The sequence below is a fragment of the Herpailurus yagouaroundi genome, unplaced genomic scaffold, assembly GCF_014898765.1.
Source record: "Herpailurus yagouaroundi ecotype Mexico unplaced genomic scaffold, PumYag 29, whole genome shotgun sequence".
In the NCBI taxonomy this organism is placed as follows: domain Eukaryota; kingdom Metazoa; phylum Chordata; class Mammalia; order Carnivora; family Felidae; genus Herpailurus; species Herpailurus yagouaroundi.
Genome location: NW_024412377.1, coordinates 16,278,879 through 16,296,120, shown reverse-complemented (window position 1 = coordinate 16,296,120; position 17,242 = coordinate 16,278,879). Strand labels below are relative to the sequence as shown.

Here is a 17,242-nt window from a genome sequence, read left to right as displayed (position 1 = left end):
CCCCTGAGTTACACTGCTGGAGTTCAAATCCCAAATGTGTCATTTAATAGATGCATAAAATTTATTAAGTAAACTAATTGTTGTGCACATTTTCCAACTCTCAAAAGGGGATGATAACAGTACCTATCTCAAACCACTGCTAAAAATTAACTAAGTTAGAGGATATAAACTGATTTAGAGTTTTCACTTTAAGTATGCCTAAACATGTTGTTGCAAATGGAGGATTTCATTATTTTTCATTGCCGAGTAGTATTCCATTGTATATACATATATACCACATCTTCTTAATCCATTTATCAGTTGATGGACATGTGGGCACTTTCCATAAATTGACTATTGTTGATAGTGCTACTATAAAACATTGTGGTAGATGTGCCCCTTCAGATCTGCACTCCTGTATCCTTTGGATAAACTCTTAGTAGTACAATTGCTGGGTTGTAGGGTGGTTGTATTTGTAACTTTTTGAAGAACCTCCACCCTGTTTCCAAGAGTGGCTGCACCAGTTTGCATTGCCACCCTATATGCAAGAGGGTTTCCCTTTCTCTGCATCCTTGTGAAAATCTGGAATTTGAGAAACTTAACAGATGATTGTAGGGGAAGGAAAGGAAACATAAGATAAAAACAGAGGTGGAGGCAAATCACAAGAGACTCTTAAGTACAGAGAACAAACTGAGGGTTGATGGGGGCGGGGGTAGGGAGATGAGGAAAATGGGTTATGGGCATTAAGGAGGGCACTTGTTGGGATGAGCACTGGGTGTTGTATATAAGTGATGACTCACTGGATTCTACTCCTGAAGCCAAGATTACTTGAGAATAAACAAATAAGGAGAATAATAAGTATGCCTAACCTGACTGTGTTCCATTTTTGTTCTCTAATGTCAAGATATACTCAAATATTAACTTGGCAACTGTATCTAAGACATATTATCATTTAAATATAAATTTTAGCTTATTAAAATGTCAAAAAATAATTAAGAGCACAGGTATATCAGTTTGCTATGATTGCCATAAAAATACCATAGCCTGGATGGCCTAAACAACAGAAATTAATTTCCTACAAACTGGGAGCTGGAAGTTCAAGATCAGGGTGCAAGCAGGGATAGTTTCTCCTGAATACACAACTGTGATAGCAAAGCCAGACAATGGTATTACCAAACAAATAAAAAGAAAGAAAAAGAAAGAAAGAAAGAAAGAAAGAAAGAAAGAAAGAAAGAGACAGAAAGAAAAAGACAGAAAGAAAGGAAATTCCAGAACACTGTGTCTTATGAAGATAGATGCAAAAGCTATGAAACTTTAGTAAATCAATTTTATTATTCTAGAAAAAGGAAAATAGCATTATCATGTGAGAGTCATATCAAAAAATCTAAGAATAGTTTATCATTTAAAGAGTATTATGTTTTATAATATGAATACCTTAAGAGAGAATATCACTTGACTATTTCAATGGAAGCAGAGAAAGCTATGACAAGGTTAAAACACCCATTTTTTTTTTTATTAAATATCTCAGCAAATTACGAATAGAAGGAAGTTTCTTTAACTTGGTAAGGGACATCCATAAAAAGCCCACAGCTAATATTTTAGTGTTATGTTGGGAAATTAAATTAAATCCATAGATCAATTTCAGTAGAATTGCCGTCTTAATAATACTAACTTTTCAGTCCGTATGCCTGGTATATTTCTATAGTTATTTAAATCTTCTTCAATTTATATCATCAAAGATTTATAGCTTAGAGTTTATAAAATTATGCACTTGTTTTTTAAATTTATACTTTAGCATTTGAAAGTTTTTATTCTACTTTAAATAGTATTTTTAAATGTCAGCTTCAATGTTTTGTTAACATACAGAAATATAATTTAATTTAATATATTTTTTAATGTTCATTTCTTTTTGAGGGATAGAGGTTGGGGGGACAAGCGGGGGAGGAGCCGAGATAGAGGGAGAGACAGAACCTGATGCAGGCTCCAGGCTTTGAGGTGTCAGCCCAAAGCCCAACAAGGGGCTCGAACTTATGACATATGAGATCATGACCTGAGCCGAAGTCAGATGCTTAACTGACCGGGCACCCAGGTGCCCCTAATTTAATATTAACTTTGCATTCTGAAATGTTACTAAATTCAAATATTGTGTCATATACTTTTCTTGTAAATTTCTTCGGTTTTCCATGAATACAATGACATCTCAGAATTCAGAGTTTTATTTCTCCCTTTTTAATCATTATGTCTTTTATTTCTTTTTCCTATCTTTTTTTTTAAATTTTTTTTTTAATGTTTATTTATTTTTGAGACAGAGAGAGACAGAGCATGAACGGGGGAGGGTCGGAGAGAGGGAGACACAGAATCTGAAACAGGTCCGTGCTCCCAGCTGTCAGCACAGAGCCCGGGACCGCGAGATCATGACCTGAGCCCAAGTCGGCCGCTTAACCGACTGAGCCACCCAGGCGCCCCTCTTTTTCCTATCTTATTGAATTAATGCATGTAACATGAAATTTAAAAAACGTGATGGGAATGAGCAGGAAACACCAAGAGGATAATTTCTGGGATAGTGAGGTATTTTGGCTTGATATACATTCATGAAGACTGATTGCATCGTATTTAATATCTGAGTGTTTCATTTTATATAAAGTATTTCTTAAGGTATATTTTTTAAAGTCTGCAATATGAAAAAAATAAGTGAATAGGACAAATAAATTATTGAGACTTTATTGCATTTTCATTGTTTTAATTTGCTACTATTTGCATATGTAGTGACTAAAGAACAGAAAGAACACTATTCTAAGAAACATTAGGAAAACAAAATGTATGGACATAAATATTAATCATTCAACAAAACATTCTGATGCTGAAAAATAATATTTCCTATTTTTTTGTTTTATTGTGTTTTCTGTTTTGATTTTATTATAGATATATGTATATATATATATGTATATATATATATATATATACACATATATATATTTTAGATGATAATGACATTAATTGTGTGATGTTATAATATTATGATATTATAGCCAGGCAGTATACTATTTGGGTTTTATTTAATTCAGCTCTATAAAATTCTTAATTCTAGAATAGTTTATAGTTGTTATTAATTGCTCTGAGTGTCAGACAAACTCAGTAGAATCCTTTGCCCAACTACTATGGGAAAAGCTTGCCAATTAATTTGACACTGGCTTCAAGAGTTAAAAAAAAAAAAAAAAAACAGACAAAAAATTACCAAATTCAAGTCAATCCCTGTCCCAAGTGAGGACAAGGAAGAAAAACAGAGAAAGAACAGATAAAAATATCTTGAAAGATATATTAACTAGAAAATTATGGTACTTTTAGTAAGACCATTTTTTTTTGAGCCACTAAATACTTTGGTTCACACTCAATCGTGATATACAAACACTATATTTAAACCTGAAATCACCTGATGTAAATAATAGGAAGGGTTTAAACTTCCAGTGATGCTAAGTAAGGGAAAACATATTTTGAAATCTTATATTTAAATACAGTATCTATTTTATTAGGAAATCTTGTACCATAATTATCAATAAAGTTAAGAATCTTAAGATGATTTCTCAATCTATTGCCAAATTCTACCTCTTTCAGGAAAGTTTACGTATCTGTGTTCTATTTTATTTCATGGAGTAGCTTATTGTTTGTTTATTCCACAGATTTTTAAGCATCAATTATATATACGATGCCAATGTTATGTATTTCATTGTCTAAGAATATAATCAATCTTAAATTGAAAACTTGGTATATGAAAATTGGTATATGAAAAATTTTATATACAGAATGTATATGACTAATTCTTATATAACCATAATGATTTCAAAATAGATTAAAATATTTCAGTATTTAAATGGCAAAAATGTTTTATTTCATAGGGATTTACTATTAAAATGCTATGTATACCTTTACAATGCCATGTCCTAATAAAACTATAAGAAAATGTTCATATGCCGGCCAAATTTTGGCCAATAGGCTGTAATTTGTGAGTCATTGATTTAGAATATAGTACATTTGATTTTCTTAACTTGATTCTTTATAGACTGATACTTTTATATAATACAATTAAAGCTAACCACTAGAGAAATTGAATTACAAACATTAAATACAAATATGAATTTGCATTTTTAGGGTCATCAGAAAATAAATTGCTCTCTCAATTTATCATTAACATAAGTGCTCATTCATAGTCTCCTGCTCTCTGAGCAGAGCAGTGACAGGCTTTAGACCAGCCCTTGTCAGTGGACCATACTTTGAGATGCTTTGCACAGAGCAAAAAGCAAGGGCTCTCCTCTCTCCAGCTGAAGCCTATTGTCTTTAAAACATTGTCTGAGTGCTCTGCACATTCTGAGCTGTTAGTATATATTTGGAATATACATAATGGAATATATATATGTTAATGATATATTATTTGCTTGCCTATTTGTTTGTTTTTAAGCTTACATTGATATCATCTTTCGTCTTGGTGATCTCTGAACATATTTTATTTACTTTGTATATATAGTTTAGCTTTTTCCCCAACGCAGGGTAGAGACACACATACCAACTAGTGAGCACAAATGCTAAGCTATTGAACATAACATCTTTTTTTTCCACTAATGAATACACTTATCTTATAGATGAATATATATATATTTTAAAAATCTAACCATAAGGAATCAAACATTAAGAATCCACTTAGTTTTCCTTCCCACCACTTTATAATTATATTTGACCTTTGTGTCTACCATTACTGAGTTGACTGATTGGCTAACTTCTATTACTTTCTTCCTTTGACCTTCAAAATCTAGACAGCCTGATTAGTGATAGCTGGAAAGAGGCATTCTCTGCAATTATATATTTGTTAATCAAATCATGAGCAATATTCAATTTCTTATGTTAATACCTGATTCCTTGTTTGAATTGAGTAATTATGTCATAAAATACAGTATTTTCTAGGCAGAATTAATGCAAATTATTTATATTGTGATGATGTAGGAATGAGAAAATCTGCATTGAAAGAGAAGTAAACTCATAAAATCAAATTATCTGGAAAAATAAAGACTATATTTAACTTTGACATTATTTTCTGTTATATAAATCCTTATTTAACTTGATTATTTTAGATAAGAAGTTTATAACACTTCACAGATTATTGTAAGTTGTAATTAGACAGCAAGCAAGAGTCTTACTAAAAGAACTCAAGGTCAATAAAATGACCATAGAATGGTAAACAGTGAGTTGTCTAAGGGTTATAAAAAAGAAGCGTATACAATTACAAGAGACTGAAGACATAAAGGTTTTAGTAAACCTATTATAGAAAAAATCATTTAGCAATTTACATTAAGTAAATGAGAGTACAATATTTTGTATGCTTAAATTTAAAAGAGAATTACTGATATGAAATCATTACATTAAAAATACAAACAAATAATTTTTGGCTTTGTAAGTAACCCCAGTGTCCTAGAGTGGGCCACCCTACCCAGCACCAGTATTATGGAATGATAGTCAATGAATTTTACTGCCCATATTTTTATCAGTAATACTAGTTTCCATTAAAAATATCTAGATGTCCTTTGAGAGTGTTGCCTCCATGAATCGGCATGCAGAAACCTCAAGATATGTTTTAAACATGTAGAGTTCCCACTGACAGAGTGGGATAATGTGACTATCAAAAAAGGAAATAATTATCGTAAGCTTTAAAAATTGAGTTTGCATGTAAAATACCTTGAGAATATTAATTCAAGAAAATTAATATTAATATAATATTTTCAAAAAAAACCTAGTAGGCAATTTCAGTAGTAAAGAAGGTTACCAAAACAAAAATCATGCACAGTTTTATTAATTGTAATACATTGGGAAGGGTTGAGATATGTGGATGTTCATTTTCATCTGCTAACTCAAGGTCTGTTTATGAAACGAGGGATGTGGTTTCCACTATCCATCATAGTAGAGACAGATGGATCCAGGAAATTTCAAGCAAGCCAAGCAGTTAATAGGTTTCACTGGGCACTTATCTTTTGTTTTCAAACCAGAAATTGAGTACAAGGCTAGAAGAATTGAGTTTAGTTCATCCAAAATTATTATTAAAAAACCTAATTAGCAGTGTATTTTCCAACTTTCTGTAAAACCACAGAGTTCTAATATTTTTACCGTTGAACTAAAAGTTGATGTCTGAAAAAGCCAGGTGGATGCAGCATTCCCCTCCTCCTCTTTAACGCAGTTCCAGGAGTCTCTGAAACCTAGTTTGGGAACAGCAGCCATAGATATTAGCAAACTAGTCATGTGACACCAAGGCTTTTGCCAGGACTGAGTGCTTCACTGTCACCAATCACCAATACTTTTTATTATCCTCTTAAGTTATAATTATCGGTTAGAGCATCATCCACTGCTCTTTGATGGTTCTTTAGGATGTTGGAGCACTAGCACTCAAAGATGTCTTGCTATCACCTAAGTCCGTGCGCTTTATCAAAGAAATCTGCTCGAAATAGGAAAATCGTGGTAGTGAACCAGTGGGAAAGTCATTCTCTGAATAGTAATCTTGAAAATAGCCATACTACTACTACAAAAAACAAACAAACAAACTAACTAAATGGCATGTAAAATTGAGTTAGTCAATAGCCCAGGACATGTCTTCAACTGATTAGAACCTTCAGTAACAAGAACAAAGATATTGCCTTGCAGGCTCTAGTGTCAGTTCTTCAGAACGACGATATTCTGAATATTTATAAAAACAATACCCTATCCCAGTACCACATGGGTAGGGCTAGGAAAGTTGCAATAAATAATTATGTAGCTACTGTTCCTATCTAACTTATCTTTTAGTTTTCGCTGGCACTATTTCTGATTGTGACAGGATTTATTTTCCTCAAGTCAACATGTTTTCTGTTTCCTTAACATCTGTTGTGTTGAAACTAAATTTGTGTATCGTTTCTGGATCAAATGTGGACCGCTGCACTATTTCGAGCCAGAAATTCATATCCCTTTTTTCAATGTGTAGGGGTCAAAGGCAGGCTGTCCCCAACTGTGACACAGTGGCATATTGACTATTTAAAATAAAAGTTACTTAAGAAACAGCCTGTGCAAGAAGGACACTCAGATGCCCCTCTGCCCTCTGAAAGCAGGAAATCAGTGTCTCATGGGAAATCACCAGAGATACTAGTATATTCAGAGTCAAGCAGGCTATATAAATAATCCTTGTTATTTTTTACTAATTTACTACCACGGACCAGATTTTGTTTCAAATTCCTTAGTAATTGGAGCTCCCCAAGTTAAGTTTTCTTTGTTCTGTCAATGTGTCACAGATTTTTTTGTCTCTTCGTCAAAAAAAGTATAAAAACTGCCGGCTTTGGTCGTTTCTCTAGATCTAGAGATTCATTGTTGGACCTCAGTGCACAGGTGATAAAAACTGTTTTTTTTTTTTTTTCCCCCTCCTGTTAACCTATCTTGGGAAAACTTAATTCTTTTTTTAACGTTTATTTATTTTTGAGGGGGTGAGGGAGGGGTGGAGAGCTAGAAGAACAAAGGACCTGAAGCCCTCTGTGCACTGACAGCAGGGAGCCCTAAGCAGAGATAGAATTCAGGAACCATGGGATCATGAGGCGAGCTGAAGTCAAATGCTTAACCAATTGAGCCACCCAGGTGCCCCTTATACAAATTTACTTCTTAGTCCAGCTAGAAGACCTTGAAGGATAGAGAAATGAATTTTCATTTCCTGTAAGTGTTTACATTCGGGAACATGATTTAAAAAATTATGCTTTGATAATCCTACTAGCTAGTCAATAGATTTTTAAGAAATTCAGTCAAGTGAAATAAAAAGTGTCTCATAATGTAAATAAAATAACATGTGTACTTGGAAATTAAACTTTTGAAAGTCTATTTTGTACCTAATGTTCTGTGGGTTTCTTCGGTTTGTGCGAGTGAACGCGTGTGCAGATTATTAAGTATATATACAGAAAAAGTCAATTGTATGATTCACTGAATTGTAGAAAAAGACAAATTAAGATATTTTGAATAAGTACATTTGTTTTCTTGTTGTGAAGAAAACAAACAATATTATTAGAAGGTCTCCATGTGACTAATCAAGATTGGGGAAATTACCTTTGAATACAAGTCACAGAAGTGTCCTTGACCCGCATTTCAATAAGAATTGCTTTAATAGTTTACTCAGATTTTATATTCATGGCTATTACTTTTTATGCACAGAGTGCTGCTTGGGATGTGGAGAACTTATAACATACTATTTATGGTGACAAGAGACCAATGCAGAACATATATTTATAATGCTGATTTTTTTTTTTTTAATATAGAAAGTCTTTATGCAGAGAGTGACGCCCAGGGATGGGAACTTAAATCACAAAGGAAAAAGAGAGGAAGATCATGGACAAAGACTCTGGATAGAAGGATAGCGATGAAACCAACACAGATTTCTCTGACAGAAATACGAAAACAAGTTTAGAACACCGGGACATCAAGTCAAGGTAATGTGAGATTCCTGCGATTTGATGCTGGCCGTAGACTGAGTGATAATAAACCTGAAGGGAAATAAGTAAGTAAATAAATAGTTTTGACTGTGAATTAGTTTTAATGTTTAAGAATTAAACATTTCTTTAAAGCAAGGAAGAGGAAAAAAGATAAGGCTCAGAAATGGACTTTCCAATTGGAAAAGGAACTGTAGGCAATGTAACAGTGTTTTTTTATCTTTGCATTGTTGTTGTTTTCTTAATGAGGATAGCACTATGGTGACCTGCCATGTATTAAAAAAATGTATACTTCAAAGGTAATATAAATGAAAATAATCTGAATATATACTTATCAAATTAACATTAAAAATAATCAAAGAAGAATATTCAAGGTAGAAAATCTCAAGTGTCAATTCCTCCCCATCCATCTCCCTAGAAGTAAGTAGTTACAACTCTTTACCGTGTTTCCTTAAAAAACATTTTTTTAATGTTAATTTATTATTCAGAGAGAGAGAGACAGAGACAGAATGTGAGAGGAGGGAGGGTCAGAGAGAGAGGGAGCACAGAATCCAATACAGGCTCCGGGCTCTGAGCACAGAGACTGACGCAGGGCTTGAACTCAAGAACCGCAAGATCATGACCTGAGCTGAAATCGGACCAGACTTTTAACCGACTGAGCCACCCAGGCACCCCTTACTGTGTTTCTTATATGCTCCCTCATAATTTTAAGTTGTATGCTTATACTGCAATAATGATTAATCATTTTCAAGCACCCATTGATTTCCTATTGTGGGAAGGGAGGATTTATTTCTTTTATCATGTCATACCCTTTTCCTTCTCCTTACATCTTCAGTTGTCATTAAATCACCACTGGGTTAAATCAATATGCAGGGCTTGCGTTATTTTGGTTTTAGGGATACAAATTTGGGCTGCTCAGTGTACTATCATTACATTGCCTTTAGGTACAACTTTTTATTTTCAGTTTTTGTGTATAGAGTGACTGATAGTTTTGCTGTATTTCCAAACTAACTCTCTCCACACCCTCCCCAAGCTCTCAGTCAAATTTCCACGCAAACAGGTCAGGCAACCTGAGATTTCCGTTTGTTTCAGGAGACTACACTGTTAATGACACAGTCTCCCTGCTTCCTGCTGAGGAAGCTGCTGGGAGAGAAATGCAGGTCATAGTATACCATGGATGTTCTTACCTTCCCTGCTCTGCTGAGTATCTTCCTTTGAAGATGCTCTATGTTCCTCTGCCTTCCTTTTATTCCTTCATTGAATTACCTTAACTTCCTGGTGCCTGGGAGCGTCTTGGGGATTTTTTTGCATACTTTGTTTTTGTTTTCTTTTGCTTGCTTGTTTGTTGAAACATCCATGCCTAAAAATGTGGTCATTTGTTTTTGAATTTGTCTGATCATTTGCTTAAGCGTAGGATCCTAGATTAAAAATTATTTACCTGGGATAGTATGATAATCGGATTCCTTTGAAATGAAAGCCTACCTCTTCCTCATGCTACTATGCATCTTCCTTTCCCTACTGTTCTTTCATGTTCCACCCAAATGTCCATCAAGTGATGAAGGGATAAATAAAATATGGTATATCCAGTAAATGGAACATTAGTGCTGTACTCTTTCTGTGTCCTTTTACTCTTTCTTCTTTGCTCAGTATCTCTGCTAGTTGTTTAAATCAGTGGTTGCAGAGTGTTGGCAATTGGCAAGATCAGCACACGTCAATGGCTTATCTCGCCCAATTTAAGTGATCATTAGCGATAACTTAAGAGTATTTGTTTCTACTTGACATATGAATAAGAGACAGTTGTACCATAGTGTCATTTATGCCACACCCGCTAGGATGACTATAATCCAAAACAGATAACAAAATATTGTGAGAATGTGAGAAACTGGGAACCCTCTTACTTTAGAAAAGTCTGGCAGTTTCTTAAAAGGTGAAACATTGAATTGCCGTATGACCCCCACAATTTTTATTCTAGGTATATACGTGATACATACAAACATTCATACCTAAAATTCATAGTAGCGTTATTCATTAAAAAAACAATGGAAACAAACAAACATCCATGAACTGATGAATAAATAAAATAATATATTTTAATACAGTGGAATATGGTTTGTCACTAAAAAGTAATGAAATCCTAATACATGGAAGGAGATGAATGAACATTGAAAACATGATAAATGAAAGGAGTCAGTCACAAAAGACAGACATATTGTATGATTTTATTTATAAGAAATATCCAAATTGGCAAATCTATACAGATAGAAAGGATACTGCTGATTGCCTAAGCCTGGGGCATGGTGTAGAAGGATATGGTATGACTACTAATTGGTATAGAGCTTCCCCTTTGGAATAATGAAAATATCCTAAAATAGTTTCTGGTGATGATTGTACAAACCTGTCAAAATACTAAAACAAAACAAAACAAAACAAAAAACATTTCATTATACACCTTGAGTAGCTGAATTATATGGTATGTGAATTACATTTCAAAACATATGTACACAAAGTGTAGAGCAGCCTTATTCACAAAGTCAGAAAATGGAAATAAACCAAATGCCCATCTGTGTGTATATGTGTATGTGTGTGTGTGTGTGTGTATGTTTATATATATCCAGTAAATATATATCCAGAAAATGGATATAGCATATAACAATACATCACACATATACAACACATATTATACATATAAACACATGTAACATATATAAAACAACTAGGGTATGGGATATGTATGTATCCATGTATCTATCTGTCTATAATAATTGGTATATGGTTTAATTACTTAAATACATCTAAAATCATTGTTAATTATTATTCATTTGTGATATACCCAAAATTACTTGGAAATAGCTTTGTATAATATTGCATCACCTTTTCTTAATTTATTCATTATTTTACCTCAGATAAAAGTCAGTTAGTGTATCAGAAATGACCTATTTGTTATATTTGTGTATAAGAAGCCAAATTAATAAGCTCACTTTTATACTCAAACGTATGCCAGAGCTGACCTTTCCTTCTGTGTTGCCAATTTAAGCAAAAAAATATCCTTTTATTACTGGAATTCTGTGCAGTAATTGGAGCAAACTTCTCACCTTGATTCTACCTAGAAATGATCTGTCACTGTATCCTCACACTGTGAACGCCGTGATGAAAGGGACTCTCATGAACCACTATGCAGCAATTTTTACATTTAAATAATTTATAAAAATGCCAGTGGCCTTCGATTCCAAAATGTAGTTTGTCAGTACCACAAAACAGTTACGATTTGCTGAAAGATAATGAGCAGTGGGAGCATTTGAGAAACTTTTAGATTAGCATAATTAAAATAACTTTAGTCAAAGTCTATTTAGAATTTTAAAACATTGATCTGCGAACTTGACTGCACTATGGTCATAGTGTTTGCACCATTGAATGTAGATTGACATAACTCTGGTATTTCACTGTAATAATTGTGAGCTACATTCTTTCATAAATCATAGGAGCACCTGTTTCCTCTTTCTATATATAAAGAAAACAGATTAATTAGTTTTAACCAAGTGAAAAACAGCTATTTCTGTTTCTCAGAACCTTAGAAATTGGGTTTGTTTCTCAGGGTAAAATGAGGCATTGTGAATTGCTAGGGTCACGATGAATTGGCGATGATATACCACTGCACAACGGAAAAGGACTTCTTCACTTCTGAATGTCCTTAAGGTGGTGTGTAAATAACTCAGCTAGCTATTTTGTAAGGTCGGGTGGAGAACGTATATATTCGTTCATTTTGATTCTTTAGTGTAAAATTTACTGTAAATGTACACGAGCATGATCTTTCATATAATTTCATAACAGCTATGAGAATACAAATGGTCCTAATCTGCTTGTAAAATTAATTTTAAACATGTGGGAGGGGAGATTTATGGGCTGAATTGTGCCCCCACCAGAACTCATATGTTGAAACTTTAACGTCCAATACCCCAGAATATGATTGTATTCGAAGAAAGGGCCTGTTAAGAGGTGATTAAGCTAAAATGAGGCCCTTTGGGTGGGCCATGATTCAATGTGACCGAAGTCTTTATAGGAAGAGAATATTAGGACCCACACAGGGACTCCCAGGATATACACACGAAGAAAGTACGAAGACGTGGTGAGAAGGTGGCTATGTGCAAGCCAAGAAGAGAGACCTTAAATCAAATCTATCAACACCTCGATCTTGGACTTCAAGCCTCCCGACTGTGAGGAAAAAAATGTCTGCTGTTAAAGCAACCTTAGTTATGGTATTTCATTATGGATACCCCAGGAAACTAATATAGGAGATGCTTGCCAAGCCATCACAACACGGTTTTGCCAGGTTTACATAACTACTCATTAATTCATTGACTGTGTGTAAGACAGGATGGTGTTCGAATTCCTTTACAAACTCTCATCATCTACCTTTGTTTAAGGTGTTGTCGGCTGACACAAGGTCTATTCCCACTCCTTTCTAAGATCACTCTCGCATTATTGAGAATGGAAGATTAAAATCTATGTTTAGAGACTTGCATGTAGCCAGAGGACGGGGTAAAATTCAGACTCTTCTTGATGCAGTTGGGTGAAATTTGGAAGGCAGGACAGAGAAGGCGACGTTTCAGTAGCAGTGCCAATTTATAGGCAATCTTTAGTGGATTATTCTGCATTGCATCTGGCAGAATCTCCTAGTTCAGTCACCACCTCCATGAGTGTGGTGGCTCTGTGTAGACAGCAGTGTTATCACTGACAAGAGCAGTTTTGTGCCCCAGGTCAATGGCAGCAGCGATGTGTTGTTACAGACAATGGACCTAACTTCCATTTCTTTAGCTCACTAATGATTTGGCAAACAAGCAATTCCCTATGTTCAATCAGTTTCAACTAGAAATACTCAGAATTATTTCTGTTTCCTATGTGGAATGCTGAATTTGCTATGTGATTTTCTGTTTATGTAAAATGGATTTTTACCAGCAAAGAATTGAAGGAACCCTACGAAAGTATCTTAACACAATCAGGCTGGATTGGGAGAAGGCAAAAAATATTTCAGCAGCTTCTACCAGATACATTGAAGCTTCCCTGAACAGATGATTGATTGCCTCCTGGATTTCTATGATATTAAACATGCAACATGTTTTCTGAGTCAGTGCCAGCATAGAGAAAATGAATGAACTAGGTTAAGGTGTAAAAAGAAAAAGTTCCTGGGTGGCTCAGTCAGTTAAGCATCCAACCCTTGACTGGTTCAGGTCATGATTTCAACGTTCGTGAGTTCAAGCCCCATGTCAGGCTCTGTGCTAACAGTGTGAAGCCTTCTTGGGATTCTCTCTCTCTCTCTCTCTCCTTCTCTCTGTCCCTCCCCTGCTGGTGCGTTCTCTCTCTCTCTCTCTCTCTCTCTCTCTCTCTCTCTCTGCCAAAATAAATAAACTTTAAAAAAATCATTAATTAATAAAAATAAAAAGAAATAGAGATGGACAATGGATAATGTATTCAATAATAAAAGTAACACTGACATCGGTTCTAGAGGTATCTATCATAAAGACAATGGGTGGGCCTCTGGAAACCCAACAGGAGAGATGCAGTACATATCCCAGTGTTTAGGAGCAAGGGAATTCTGTCTACAACTGAGAAGTCAACCCCAGCCAAGCAATGCTCCTGGAATGGTACCACATCCTGGTGAAAAGCTGAGTGCTAAACCATGTACCATCAAGAGACCATGTAGCCTAAATTTTCCATCAGAAGGTAATTATTATCAAGCCACCAAAATTGGAAAGCGCCTGTATTTAGTGAAAACTAAATAGTGCCCCATCAGTAATGAGGAGAAATCCTTCTGGTGGCCAAAACTTATTGAGGTGTACTTTTTCCTTTACACTGGGTGGAAGAGAAGTTTAATGAATTAAAAGGGTGCATGAGTTCATAAGCTGTGGCCCAGGCCATGTTAGTTGGTCAGATGCCTGGGAAGTAGCAATTTTGGAAATCTGATGACAAGGAGTTCTAGAGAATAGGAATGTGGGTGGTTTAATAGGCATAGGCACAAAATGTGAGAATGTCTGCATCATATGTTACTGTCCATCAGAGATCATCATTTGTATAAGAGGTAATAAACAACCCAGTGGAAAGGATGACTCGGCCAGTAGATTAATAGAAACCAGCTTCTATCCTCAGATACGTCATTGCTTTCACAAAGCAGTATGGAATAGTTAGAGGCTCTAAATGGACTAATGGCATGGATTACCTCCTCACAAGTATTTTCTAGCTACTTCTACAGCTGAATATCTGATCTATCTGCAACAGAAGCTGACCTCCTGATATAGAATCCTTTAAGGAGTTGGACAAGTCACTTAGCTACCATAAACCAAGCCTCCAGAGGATGGAATGTTAAGGACCATATCTGACCTTCTTTTTCTTTAATTTTTTTTTTTAATGTTTGTTGATTTTTGAGAGAGGGAGAGAGAGAGAGTGCAAGCAGGGGAGGGGCAGAGAGAGAAGGAGACAGAGGTTCTGAATCAGTCTCCAGGCTCTGTGATGACAGCAAAGAGCCCAATGTGGGGCTCAAACCCATGAAATGGGAGATTATGACCTGAGCAGAAGTCAGATGCTTAATCAAATGAGCCACCTGGGCACCCCAGTACCTGGCCTTCTAAGTTAAAATTTTATTAGTAAGCATCCCAGAGAACTGGATTGAAGAGGCAGGAAACCAAACATGGGAAAAAGTCACAGAACAAAATAATTCACAAACAAAATGAGCAGTAAGATAAATTTTGCAAACAGCACTAGAAAACTCAATTGCATGAGTGACTGGTAAATTCAATAAATATTTATATTTCATATATATAAAAATCTCAGAAATGAAAAGAAAGTTTCATCTTTACAATAAGAGTAAACCTTTATTTACAAGAGGAGCTGGCTGTATAAAGGGTCAATTAAAGGGGTTGTTATGAAAAATAAATACTTTCTAATTATTTCAGTCAATAAGAGGGAAAATCCATTGAATAAATAATAAGAAAAATATTAACCTAGAATTAAGATGATAATCCAGAATGGAAACCAAAGCAATAAAGAGAGGAAAACTGAATAAAAGAGACTTTAAGAATATGCAAAATATCTTGAAAAGAAGCAAGGTATTGTTTATAAGGAGTTCCAGAAGAAACAAGTAAACTAAATGAGAAATGCAAAATATTTGATAAGAAAAATACTAACCTAGGAGGAAGTAGCCAAAAAGCTATGGTATGAAAAAAATAAATTAAACATGCTAAGTCTAAATGAATACTGATATAAAAACAAAACAATACACTTCATTTGAATGCAAAAGCATGAAGATACATAAGACATAGTAACAATCAGATACATCAAGTACTTAAATTTTATAGAGATATTGATTAAAGGACACAATGAACAGGACTATTTAAACTTATAGACACCTAAAATGATAGTCCTAAAATTATAAAGCAAAGAGTGATGAAATTACAAGCAAATACACAATTGGAAGATTTTAAAACATCTATCTGAGTAACATATATATCAAGCAGTCAAAAATTAAGATATATATAGATCTTTCACAAGTAACAAGAAAAATACAAAATTTAAAAATTGACTATGTACTCTGCTATAAGAGAATTCTTTTTCTATCACATTTTTATTTAAATTCTACTTAGTTAACATATAGTGTAATATTGTTTTCAGAAGTAGAAGTTAGTAATTCGTCACTTACATAGAATACCCAGTGCTCGACACAAATGCCCTCTATAATGCCCATTGCTCAGCTCATCCCCTGCCCACTTCCCTCCATCTACCCTCAATATGTTCTCTATAGTTAAGAGTCTCTTATGGTTTGTATGTTTGTTTCTCTCTCTCTCTCTCTTTTTCCCTTCCCCTATGTTCATCAGTTTTGTTTCTTAAATTCCACATATAAGTGAAATAATATAGTGTTTGTCTTTCTGTGACCTATTTCACTTAGCATAATACACTCTAGCTCCATCCATATCATTGGAAATGACAAGATTTCATTCTTTTTGATGGCTGAGTAATACAAAAATATGATCTATTAATACTTACTAATATATATAATACATATATGAAACATTATATTAATATATATTACATTAATATTAATATATGATAGATATATATTTATCTCTCTCTATATATAGATATACATACCACATATTCTTTATCCATTCATGTAAACATCAGGGTTCTGATGTAAACATTAGGATGCATATGTCTCTACAAATTAGTATTTTTGTATCCTTTGTGTAAATACCTAGTAGTACAATTTCTGGGTCATAGTGTAGTTCAATTTTTAACTGTTTGAGACACCTTCATACTGTTTTCCAGAGTGACTGCACCAGTTTGCATTCTCACTAACAGTGTAAGAGAGTTCCCCTTTCTCCACATCCTTGCCAACATCTGTGGTTTCTTGTTTTGTTAATTTTAGCCATTTTGGCAGGTATGACATGGTATCTCGTTGAGGTTTGGATTTGTATTTTCCTGATGGCGAGTGATGTTGAGCAAACGTCATGACTCTGTTAGCCATCTATACGTCTTCTTTGGAAAAGTGTCTGTTCGTGTCTTCTGCCCATTTCTTAACTGGATTAATTATTTTGGGGGAGTTGAATTTGATAAGTTCTTTATTGATTTGAGATGTTAACCCTTTATCAGGGAATTCTCAAGATATCGTAAGAAATACATAAAATATAGCCTCTATTGTTGGAATGCATAAAATTAGAAATTAACAACAAAAACACATACACAGTCACAAGTACATGAAACTTATTGTTGGAAATGAAACAACTTCTAATCAATGATGGAAA

At 34.3% G+C, this 17,242-nt stretch overlaps 1 long non-coding RNA gene across 1 annotated transcript; it reads right to left on the bottom strand.

Annotated features, from left to right (window-relative positions):
• Nucleotides 1–4,005: 4,005 nt before the first annotated feature.
• On the bottom strand, nt 4,006–16,195 carry LOC121040871 (uncharacterized). Its single transcript, XR_005795482.1, has 3 exons — nt 16,062–16,195; nt 15,832–15,839; nt 4,006–4,021 (listed from the first exon to the last, which is right to left on the bottom strand). It is a non-coding gene; the product is annotated as an uncharacterized LOC121040871 (long non-coding RNA).
• Nucleotides 16,196–17,242: the final 1,047 nt, after the last annotated feature.